The 12,072-nt window shown below is 43.6% G+C and overlaps 1 protein-coding gene across 4 annotated transcripts in view; it reads left to right on the plus strand.

The window, feature by feature from the left end:
* Nucleotides 1-12,072, plus strand: part of CAPN6 (calpain 6) — an 81,803-nt gene that overhangs the window by 26,889 nt on the left and 42,842 nt on the right. The gene's annotated exons all lie outside the window — the stretch shown is intronic.

The following is a 12,072-nucleotide window of genomic DNA, read 5'->3' on the forward strand; positions in this document are numbered from 1 at the left end:
CACTTCCAGTCATGCAGCTCCTGTCATGTGTTGAATTAGAAGATACTTATGTCTGATAGTGGTAATATGCCAAACCTTGCACTGGATAGATCTCCCTGTCATCCTCCCTAACACAGAAAATGGGAATGGACAATGTAAATGGCCCCACACATACACCCTTGTGGAGAGCATAGCTCTTGGGAACTCTGCGCTGTTCGATGCCATACTCGGAACTCCTGGGCTGTTTGGTTTAAAGGATTTCCTTTTTCTTTCCTGTCCTTTAGCAAAGAATTCAGATGTCCAGGTTTTGCCTTCAAAGACACGGGCAGTGCAAATAGGTGTTAAAATAGCTTCAGCTTGTTCTCCTAAATTGCACAAGGAATGTTGTTTTAACAAAGGTAGAAATCAAACAGGAGGGATTAGTGAGCTCAGCTAAAGTAGTACACCCCTCCAGGAAAGGAAAAGGGAGGCCCGGCGCTTGTGTTACATTATCAATAAAGCACTTTGAGTCCAATCCTGGCCCCCATCTAAATCCATGGGAGGTTCTCTATTGCAGCCAGGATTCTGCCCCTTGAGTCCCGACCCTCTTGGCAGCATGGGTGTGACAGGCTTTATGAAGATTTTTTCCACATGTGTCAATTTTTGTGTTTGGACCAAGTGGTAGATTTTTTTTTTTTTTGAACAAACTATTCTATCCTTAACTCTTTAATGACATTTCAATGTGCTTTTTCCTAGCATTCATACATCTATAAAATGTTACTGGAATGGAGCGACAATTCCCTCTTACATTTTGCTTTGTTCTTTTTATTTTCCCTGGGGAAAAAAAGAGCAAATGCAGCAGAAGAAATTTACCTGGGCTATAGAGCCATCCACCTCTACGCTGATGCCTCATGCTTAAGTTGTATGTTATCGTCTGATGGTTTTGGGGACCCTGTCTGAAAAGAACTTGAGGTCTCAATCTAGTTTCTAATAGATAGGTGTCCCCCTCACAAAAACTCGCCAGTATTGCTGGCACCCTTGTTGGTAGCCTCACCAGAGAGACCAAAGTCTGAATGAGCAAGAAAAATGAGCTGCTTTTGTTTCCTTAGAGGTGGTCCCTCAACATCCATCCCTCTGTGTATTTATATGGCTGCCAATAGCATGGTAGCTGAGCACTCACAAGCTCCTGTAAGGTAGAGAACTGAAATTACCCACGCTTGCAGAGGACGTCTGTCACAGAGCTGGGATGTCCCAAGTTCTAGTCCATTGCCGGAGCGACAATTCCATCCTACCTCACTGCCAAGATACAGAGCAGTGCTGAGGAAACTTGCATTACCACTGTCCATTCTTTACTTCTCTGTTGCTATATTCGGGAACCTTTCATGGAGTGTTTAAATTTATTTACACTTGAAGCAAGGACACTGTTTTGGAAACGGCAACCTTGTCAGCAGTGATGCATCCAAACCGTTCAGGGATGAAATGACAGGCAAACATTTGTAAATTACACACATGCTGGCCAAGCAGACAGAGCTTCAGATGCCAATATTTTTCTCATCCGTTTTGGCAGTTTTGCCAGTTAATGTTTCCCTCCTACAGATGGGATGGAGACATGTTGGGTTTTTTGTTTGTTTTGTTTTTGGTAGTCTCTGAAGAAAAGACCTCAGCGTCACCTCTAGAAAATAAACACTAGACTTTTAGGTTTCTGAATGTTTCCTTAAATGAAAAGTTTAAAATGTCAAGTTTTGTTTAACTTTGTAATCTCTCTTAAATTAAAAACAGTTTCTCACAGAGTCAGCTTCAGTTTGTCCTGAGGCAAGGACCTAAGGTGACCAGATGTCCTGATTTTATAGGAACAGTCCCGATTTTTGGGTCTTTTCTTATATAGGCTCCTATTACCCCCTCATCCCCATCCTGATTTTTCACATTTGCTGTCTGGTCACCTTACAAGGACCTGATGAGGACGATGTAGCTATTGGGCTCAAAACAAATGCTGTAAGACTAAAAAACCGAGGCCAAGATCCTCAGTGGGTATAACTCAATATTTCTCTGACTGCTATGTTGACTCCAACTAAGGACTGAGCCCTGAACGTCTGGCTTCATTCAAGGAAAGTTGTAGGATGAATATGTTGTTTGGAAGGAGAAAAAAGCATTGTTCTGTTGACACTTCACCAAAAGTTGCCGTGCCCTCTAGAAATGAATTGGAAGGAATGCACTGCACATCTGAGTTTTGTGCCATTCTTGAGTTTACTTCCATATTTAGAAGTGTAAGGGGATGGGGGAAAGCTCTGAAGTTTGAGGATTCGTGAGCCATTATTTTCTAGGCTTGCAAAACTAGTTCAAGTTTTCATACTGTTTTTCCTGTGATTTAAATGCATGTTTCCTTCTAGGGTAATTCAATTTATAAATTAAACAAATAAAGCCACATGTTTTTCATGCTAACTGGAAGTCTTTTCTGTCCTTTGCAGATAGAAGAGCCTCTTAAAAGCTTGTTTAGCACAAGTGAGTTTCCTTTATGTGGCATCTCTCAGAGCTTTATTACCTATTCATTGCAAAGCTTTTTAAAATACTACTAATTTGCTCCTTTTGAGTTTTGGGGGCATCTGTGAAAATGCAGGTTCCGGTTTAAAGGATTCACAGCAGCAAAAATGTAATGAAAGTTGAGAACAAACTTTATTCCACATTTTCTGCATGTCAGCAAAGTTGTTGGCGTTTTTTTTTTTCATTATGCATATTTCAGTTTCAAGCTAAGGTAGTTGAGTATTGTCACTTGGTAGAAATCACATGACATTTCCTCAAGATCCCTGATCCTACTCTGTACTGGTGCGGTAGGTCAGCCCAAACCATCTTGACTTGATCACTTATGTCTGTGTGAGAGGAAGGTTTTTCCTGGGTGAGTCTGCTACAGGCCCCTTTTGTGGAAGAGGGGTTAGAATAGCCACTGGTCTGGATAGTCAGATAAGCATCCAGCCTGTAGGAGACTTATCCAGAGTGAGCTCTGAATCTGTAGATATTTCCACGTTGTTAGTTTTATATCCCTTTTTCCCTATGTTGAAGCCAGTTTTATGTTTGTATATTGTGGTAGTACCCAAAGGCCCCTACATGATTAGAGTCCCATTTTGCTGGGCATCGTACAGATAGGAAACCTGGTTCCTGATTTGAAGAGCTTATGATCTAATTTCAGACAAGACACAAGTGAGCATGGCAGCAGCAGGGAAACAGAAAGGAGTTCAAGTGGCTACGCAGGTTGTTAGCCGTGTGCGTGACGTGATGATTTGACTCAACTAATTGTATTCTGTTTATTTTTATTAATGTAGCGTTGCAGTGTTGAGGCTCCTTCATTGAGTGTTTCGGTCTGGGGAAGACTTGTTTGTTGCGTGCTGTTCTGGTGGTAACTATGTGGTTTGCACTGTTGTTTTATGGTCCATGCAGCTCTGGAAGCAGAGCAGGAATTTCAGTTGAGGAAACACAACTGAGCTGACGCCACTTGGAAAGTGTAAAATATTTCCTGTTCCTGTAAGCTATGATTCCAAAGGCAGCTTGTCACACCCCATGTCTAGATTTTATGTAGCTCAACAGCGGCTGTGTTCAGCCCCTCCTTTATACATTTAAAAAAACCCAAAATCCATCAGGTGAGAAAGTAGGAGCAGCCCCTTGTTCCCTTTCGGTTTCTGTAGTGACTTTTCCCCTTAACACAACAATAATAGCAAAAAGAAACCACAGAGGCACAGTAGGGTCTAAATAACCAGTTTACTACATATGTACAATGTGTAAGGCCTAGCTACATATACTCATTCTGCTCAGGTTGGATTCTAAAACCTAGAACACAGTCTGTGAGCCCTCTAGTGGCACTCACTATTTAAAGGGATGCTACCCAATTCCTGTGCACTACAGCAGGGGTCGGCAACCTTTCAGAAGTGGTCTGCCGAGTCTTAATTTATTCACTCTAATTTAGGTTTCGCGTGCCAGTAATACATTTTAACATTTTAGAAGGTCTCTTTCTATAAGTCTATATTATATAACTAAACTATTGTATGTAAAGTAAACAAGGTTTTCAAAATGTTTAAGAAGCGTCATTTAAAATTAAATTAAAATGCTGATCTTACGCGGCCAGCCTGCTCAGCTCGCTGCCACCCTGCGGTTCTGTTCACCTAGGCCGTAGCAGGCTGAGCAGAGCCTGCGGCTGGGACCCCAGAACCCCAGACCTGGGGCGGGTCCGGGGTCAGGGCAGAGGGCTGGGGAGGGGATCAGGGCAGAAGGCTGCGGTGGGGGGGACCCGGGCAGAGGGCTGGGAGTGTGTGGGGGGGGGGTGCAGGGCAGAAGGCTGGGTGTGTGGGAGGGTTCAAGGGTCAGGCAGAAGGCTGGCAGTGTGTGGGGGTGCAGGGCAGAGGGCTGGGTGTGTTGGGGTTCAGGGCAGAGGGATGGGACTGAGGATGCAGGGCAGAAGGCTGGGTGTGTGTTGGGGTGAGGGGGTTCAGGGCAGAGGGCTGGGAGGTGCAGGGCAGAAGGCTGGGTGTGGGGGGGGTTCAAGGGTCAGAGCAGAGGGCTGGGGGTATGAGAGGTGAAGGGCAGAATGCTGGGGGTGTGGGGGGGTCAGGGCAGAGGGCTGGGGGTATGGGGGGTGCAGGGCAGAATGCTGAGTGTGTGGGGGGGTCAGGGCAGAGGTATGGGGGTGCAGGGCAGAATGCTGTGTGTGTGGGGGGGGGTCAGGGCAGAGGTATGGGGGTGCAGGGCAGAAGGCTGAGTGTGTGTGGGGGGGTCAAGGCAGAGGTATGGGGGTGTGGGGATGCAGGGCAGAATGCTGTGGGGGGTCAGGGCAGAAGGCTGAGTGGGGGGGTCAAGGCAGAGGGCTGGGGGTGTGGGGGGGTTCAAGGGTCAGGGCAGAGGGATGAGGCTATGGAGATACAGGGCAGAAGGCTGGGTGTGTGTTGGGGTGGGGGGGTTCAAGGCAGAGGGCTGGGGTGCTCGGCTCGTAGGGGTGCTCCCAGCCCCCTGCCCTGAGTGGCTCAGGGCTGGAAGGGATATGCCCTGTTCCACTCCTTTCCCCAAGGCTCCATCCCTACCTCTCTCTGTCTCCTCTAGGGAGCTGCCTGCACACTGTTGCTCTTCCCCCCTCCCCCTCTCTAGGGCCATCAGCTGATTGGCACAAGGAAGGAGAGGGGGCGGGGCAGGAAAGCACCACGCTGGGGGAAGAAGCAGGGGAGAGGGAAGCTTGGTTGCCGCAGAATCAAGCTTCTGCCTCCTGCCCCCACAGGGGAGAGTGGTGGGGGCGGGGGGGCTGAGTGGAGCTGGGGGCCAGGACTGCGGCAGGCGGCTGCGTCCCACTCAACATCGGCTGGCGTGCCGTGTTTGGCAGGCGTGCGGCAGGTTGCCGACCCCTGCACTACAGTTTCCATCCGTTTTATTTTATGTATTAAACATATGGCCTGGCTCAACTGGTTGCTTTTTTCTCTCCAACATTTGTGGTAGCCTGCAGTAGAGAAGACAATTTTATCTGGTGTTGCTAGTTAGACTGTAAGTTCTTCAGTGCAGAGACCATCTCTTAAGTGTGTATGTACAGTGCCTAGCACCTTGGGACCCCGGTCTCAGTTGGGGCCTGTACATACTGCTGTAGTACTAATAATGCTGCTGTCTGAGACTTTATTTGAACCTTCATCGCCATGACTGTGTGCAGGGAATAAGGGCACTGGATGTACTTGTATTTTACAAGAGAACAGAACATTTAGCAAACCACAACATTAATAAAAACAGACATTTTCTGCTTCGTGAGAGTTAAGACATTTGTGTTGCTGTTTTCTCAGGTTTTCTACTGACATTCCTTTGGCAGTGCGGCTCCAAATGAGTAAACTGGCTAAGATCTGCTTCAGAAAGTGATTGAATTGTGTGAGGGTCAGGCTAAAAATGACTAATTTTTTCTAGGAAGTGGCCTATGTGATGGGCAAGAGTGATCCAATTGTTGGTCCCATGTACTATCAACAATGATTTCAGGGTCCTTTGTGGGTTGATAATGTTTTAAGACTCCAGTTGACTGGAATGGTTGGTTCTTTTTGCACGTAATTAAGAAATTACATAGGACAATAAAGGAATTTTATCATGACCTTGAACTGTTTCCGTAGCAATTAGAGACGGGATGAGGAGGCAGTATTGGACTCCAGGTCTGGGCTGAGTTTGTGATGTCAAAAATTTATGAGCTACTCTAGTAAGATTTCAGCTCCAAATGGGGGAGATCACAGGATATCTTTGCAGATTTCTGTCATCTTCACTGGTGGGAATTTTGCAAGGTTAAAAATTCTCACTAAAACTCCATCATCTTGGAGAGAAATTGTGTGATACTTTAGCCACATTCAAACTGAACACAGAAATTTGTTCACACCTGGTTTTGGAGGATCTGACCTAGAATCAGAAACATAGGGAAGATACCATTCCAAAATTGTGACTCTAGGGAATTATGTTCTCTTCTAGGAAATTATGTGCTGAATCCTGTGAGTAATCCCACTGACATCAATAGGCATATTCATGTAAAGTTGGCAGGAGCTGTCCTTGTATTGTAGATTTCAAAATTTCTCTAGCTGTAAATCCACTAAATTTGAAATAACACGCTGCCTTTACCAGCAGCCAGAAGGCTAATTTCTTCTTACTAAGCATAGCACTGATATTACTGAAACACATACCGGTCATTGCTGTCATCCTGGTCACTTCCTACTAAACTACTGGTTCTCCAAGTGGACAACTTGACACTCGTCTGTATCACCTATGTGTGCTGTATGACCCTTCCTTGGAGACGTAACTTACATGAACAAAGGGGTTGAAACACTTCATCTAATCAGAGTTCAAGTTATTCCTGATGAATCATTACCCAGTGTGAGTCTAATATGCATCCTCATCACTGTATCGAGTTTTTTTTAAACTTCTGAACATTCTGGTATTTTTAACTTGACGTTTCTTGATAAAATGATCATTTATTGTATAGTCTTTATCTGTTTTCTGACGGCTGAGTGGTGCTGTTCTTTCCTAATCTCAGTGCTGGAGAGTAGACATACTGGTGGAGTTTTTCCCCAAAGGAATTATAAGCCCTAAACTCAGAGGTCTCTTATTTACATCACACTGGGAAAATATTAGACTAAATAGATCCAACAGCTGCACCATGAGACCGTACAGCATCATACACATAATAAACAACTTATTTTTATGGCATATCTCTGCAATGAAAGCTCTTCTAGGAACCTCACAATTCAACCATACAGATAAAACTGACTAAACTTCAGCCGAGATAAAATCATGATCAAGTAAACATTCTGACAAGGCTGTTCATGGGCTTATTATTCCCAATAAAGCAAAGGTTTTCAGTCAATATTTACGTCTGATTGTATCCACTTTACTCTCTGCTTCCAGCTCTAAATGGAAAACATTCCTGGGGCATGACAGTAGTCATGGGGTTTCAGTCACTTGCAGTTGGCATCAAAGTAAAAAGAAACCTCGAGGAGTGAAATAATAAGTCTGAAGAATGAGCACCTCAGGATGTCAAGTCGTGTTTCTCTTGATACTGGCACCGAGTTGCTGTGGAAAGGTCACTGCACAGCTGGGGCCTGATTCTGAACAGAAGTTGCTTACCCACAACTCCTACTACTACCAGTGGGAGAAATGGGTGTTCAGCACCTCTCAGGATCAGGCCTTTGTGTCCTTTTCTTTCTTTCCCTTGCACTTTCAGGAACTTGGTAAAATGACAACAGCAATTGGCAGGGAGGGCAAGAGTGAAACATGTGAGACTGTGTGAGAGATGAGGATGGGGGAAAGGAAGGTAAAAGGAGGGAGAGCGCATGTGAATAGCAACTCTGGCAATGACCAGGAAGGTTAATAGTTTGCTGATCAGCCTTGGGGTTTGCATACAGCCTCATTAAACCTTGAGACAATACTCTAGGCAAAATCAGAGTGGTTCTCAAGGTGAGAGAAAACTGCATGCTGATTGGCTGGCTGATGAGGAAATCACAATTTACTTCTGGCTTTGAAATCTACTGTCTGTTGCAGTCAGAGAAGCTTTCTCCATTTCATCGCTTAGAACCTAAGAAACTTCACAGGCGCTGATAATTTCTTTGTGGTTAAATGAACAACATCCTGAGCACTATTTTAAAGGTTGTCATAGAAATACAAGCTGCTGTTGATTTCCAAAGAGTGAATGAAGTACAGAGACATCATCGGTAGTTTCTCTCTGTTTATAATAGATTAGCCACAGTGATATTTGATCAGCTGAGTCATAAGCTTCTGGTACCAGAACCAGAGTTAAAGAGGATGCATGTTCTTACAGATGTTACATTTTTATAGCTGAGTGTTCAGACCCTTAGGCAAGCAAGCCGTGGGATTGCTTAAACTGGTCTAGTCGGTTGCACAGATTGTCTGACATACACGTGTCACACTGATTTGATTCTGTCTGTTCTCCACTGCAAATTTGTAATTGTTCCTTAGCAACATTTTCTATAAGTTATGCTCCCTAGTTGTAAAACAGCTACAGTAGCATCAGAAACAACGCTTGCACGGTTCAAAGTGTTTATCCTCACACAGTAATATTGTGCTGTTTTAATATTTATTTGCAGTCAGAAGGGACTAGATAATGCTGTAGGTCTTCATTCTCATGGCGGCAACTTAAGCCCATGCTGGGGCAATGAATGACATGAGTCAATCACAACACAAAGACCTACCCTAGATAAATGAGGACCGGACAATGGATTCCCAGGATGGCTGTAGCCTTGAGCTACAGTTGTGGGTTCTGATGGTCCAGCAGCACTGATTACAATTCCCTATAACGTATCTGGTCTATTGATGATTAATAGCAGAAACTATTACCCTCATTTCTACATTATAACGTTTCCCAGGATGAATGTCCAGATGAAAATTTAAGGGTCTGATTCACAGCCCATTGAAATCAATGGGCAACTTAATGGAAAGACTCCATTGACTTCAACTGACTTTGGATCAAGCCCCGAAAGAGCCAACCTGTATTATCTGGTACCAAACTTACGTCTTTTTAGTATTTTATAAATAATATAACTGAGATTTAACTTGACCCATCCAGCCTCAGCTACCTTTGCATATGTTAAACGGTTTACCTGACTTGGTTTCAAAATGTAATGTTAAAGGTATTCTAAAACACTGAACTACACTTAACAAGCTTTTGTGTTTTAGGGTTTCTTAGTGGGGATGTCAGGGGAGAACTTGTAACCTTTTAATCCTTGTGATGTAAAGCAAGAATACTGTCTAGAGCAATGAAACATCATGGATTCGTTTAGAATTCAGCCAGAAACCTAGCTACTGGTTTCTGACTACTTATGCTCTGTGGCTCAAAAAAAAAAAAAGAAAAAAAAAAAGGAAGACAGCTTTAGTTATGCAAGCGAAGTTAGAGGGGACATCCCTGGTGTCTGGTAAAGGTGTCTGATATAATTTGTAGTGGGTAGGGAAAACCAATATCTGGAGAAGAGCAAGAAGGATTTTATGTCCTCAAGGAAAGCATGTGGGATAAGTACTGCACGTAATCAGCTGTTTACAAGAGGAAAGTTAGGTGGATTTTAGTGAACTCTGATTTTTGCCAGTGTAGTTATCCCTGGATGGCCAGTGCCCGGCAGAAATAGTGTCAAGTCTTCTCGGAGACATTCTCAGGGTGGAAAGTGATGAAAGGGATGGTTTGTATTGGCTGAAAGCTCATGTTGCCCCCGTGAAGGTGTGATGCTATAGGCACAAGAGAGGCTCACTGCGCCTGATGTTACATATGATTGCAAATGTTGCCAGATTTGATGAGATTACAAGATGTGTCCTTTTTCTCCTTTCCCCTTCCTTATGACACACATTAATGACAACACATGGCCCACACAGTGCAATTAAAAAGCACAGAGCGAAAATTGCTTACCCAGCTCTGTAAAGGAGCCCTCTTCCACAAGAAAACCCTGAAAGTTCTGCTTTCCCCATCCTGCTTCCAGTGGGATTTTGTTTCAGTCTAGACAGTAATATTTATTTCCATGCTGGCCATGAACAGAGCTACTAGGCTGTGTCCCGATGCCGACCCCCTGAGACCTTTCAAAATGTCAGACTGGACAAAACCTGGAGAAACCAAGCCCATAGGCCAATATGGTGCTTATTGATATAAGTGTAGAACAGCTAATTCCTCAGCCAATGAGACAAGAGTTCAGACAGCTAAACCTGGGAAGTATTTATTCCATACTAGGATGGTGCTGAATATCTCACTGTTATGAAGAATTGTGCAAGGTGATGTCCACGGTTTTTGTTTGCTTGTTTGTTTGTTTTGTTTTTCTCCCATCTTATGAAACCAGTCCAAGAATTTGGTTGCAAAGCACGTTTTCAGAAAGCAGTATAATCCAGAACTGCTAGATTGATGGCCTTCTGTTTTGGCTAACTAGGACTGGATTTAGAGCCAGTGTCTGATCTAGGAAAGTCTGACCTGTTACGTAGCTTTCAGTCCTTTTACGTAGGAGTCAGGTCCTCAGCTGATATAAATCACATTATATCCATTGATTTAAGTGGGAGCTGTGCAAATTTACACAAGTTGAGGATCCAACTTAAAGTTGCTCAGATTTGAAGAACTGAGACTCATTAGAAGCTGCACAGAATTTCTCTCTCTGCATTTGCATGCATTGCAGACACATTTTGGGTTGTTCTCAAATCTTAAAATTTCAAGTGCTCCAGAAGAGATGATGGGGCATCCAAATTCTCTGCATGCCATTTTCATCTTCAAAGATTCTGCTATTTTAATCAGTGCACTGAAATATATGCCATAATGTATTCAATTCATTAACTACCTGGGGTCAGATGGTGAACCCCTTTATTTCTATTGGTGAGAAGTTATTCACAGAGTCCCACTGATTTCACTGCTTGCATGATAAGTGTTCACCAGACTGAATAAGGGCTCCACCATCCATCCAGCCCCCAAAGTGTATAGTGTCCAGGATGATACTTGCTTTTTGACAGAGCCATATCCTTCCGAAACCCCATAGAAAAAGCATTTTAGAAGAGAAAATGTTGGATGAGAGCCAGTCAGAAAATGGTCTGTTTTAATGTGGGAAAATGTTGACTTTTTGTCCAAAAATTAAAAGTTGAAATAGTCTTCCAAAACCCAAGAATTGTGGGCCCAAAACTTCCAGTTCCAAAAAGAACATTTTGATTTGAAAATTGTGTCATGATGACTCGAGGGAGTTGTAGTTTGGATTCCTCCTGCTCCTATACTCTTCCCTAGGCTGGCTACATCTCCCATGATGTACAAAGGTCTCCCACTCTTGCTGAGCCACAGTGGTTTATCATGAGAGGCCCTGGCCATGGTGCATCTGAGAGATGTAGTCTGGCTGGGGAACCTGCCCGATAGAGGAGAATGGGGGCATGAGGCACCAGAACTACAACTACCATGAGGCACTATTTCCACATAAAAATCTTTTTTGGTTTTGGCTAGAAGTTTTCAGCTGTTCAGTGTTTCAACAAAAAGTCTAAATTTTTGGGTGTAAAACAACCACGTCCCATGAAAAATATCATTTTGTCAAAAACCCAATTTTCCATCAAAAAACTGTTCTGTGGAAATGTTTTGACCAGCCCTACTTTGGATGGGTTGCAGTTCACTAGGTCATGGTTGTATCTCCTTTCCTGATTGAAGGATATTGGGATGGATACCTGGCAGGTCACTGCTGTTGATAGGTGGTGGTCTGAAAATTAGTCAACAAGGTTCTAATGGAGGAATAGCTAGCACACTAAGAGTATCATCTTTACGTGTCAGTCTACTAGAAACACAACAAAAATTGTAATAGATATACTAGAAATCTTTCTTCCTCTGAAGGAAGAAGACAGAAAGAACTAAAGGCCACAGCAGGTCAGTACTTTACTCCTCATAAAGTCAGCCTTTATCTAAAATGAATACTTGAACTAACACAGTATTTCACAGTAATGATCCAAATCACTGTGGCCTAAGATAATATAAGTATCCCAGTGCTTGGGGCCAGGGGTCTAGAATACAGTATCTTTCTAGAAGAGGGCTGGAGGCTAGAGAATCTCATTGGTCTTTTTCCAGGTATACATGGCAGAAGGTTCTCAGAACCATAACTACCTCATTGTTTATTGGTGAGGTTCAAT

Source organism: Mauremys reevesii, linkage group 9, assembly GCF_016161935.1.
Source record: "Mauremys reevesii isolate NIE-2019 linkage group 9, ASM1616193v1, whole genome shotgun sequence".
Classification (NCBI taxonomy): Eukaryota; Metazoa; Chordata; order Testudines; family Geoemydidae; genus Mauremys; species Mauremys reevesii.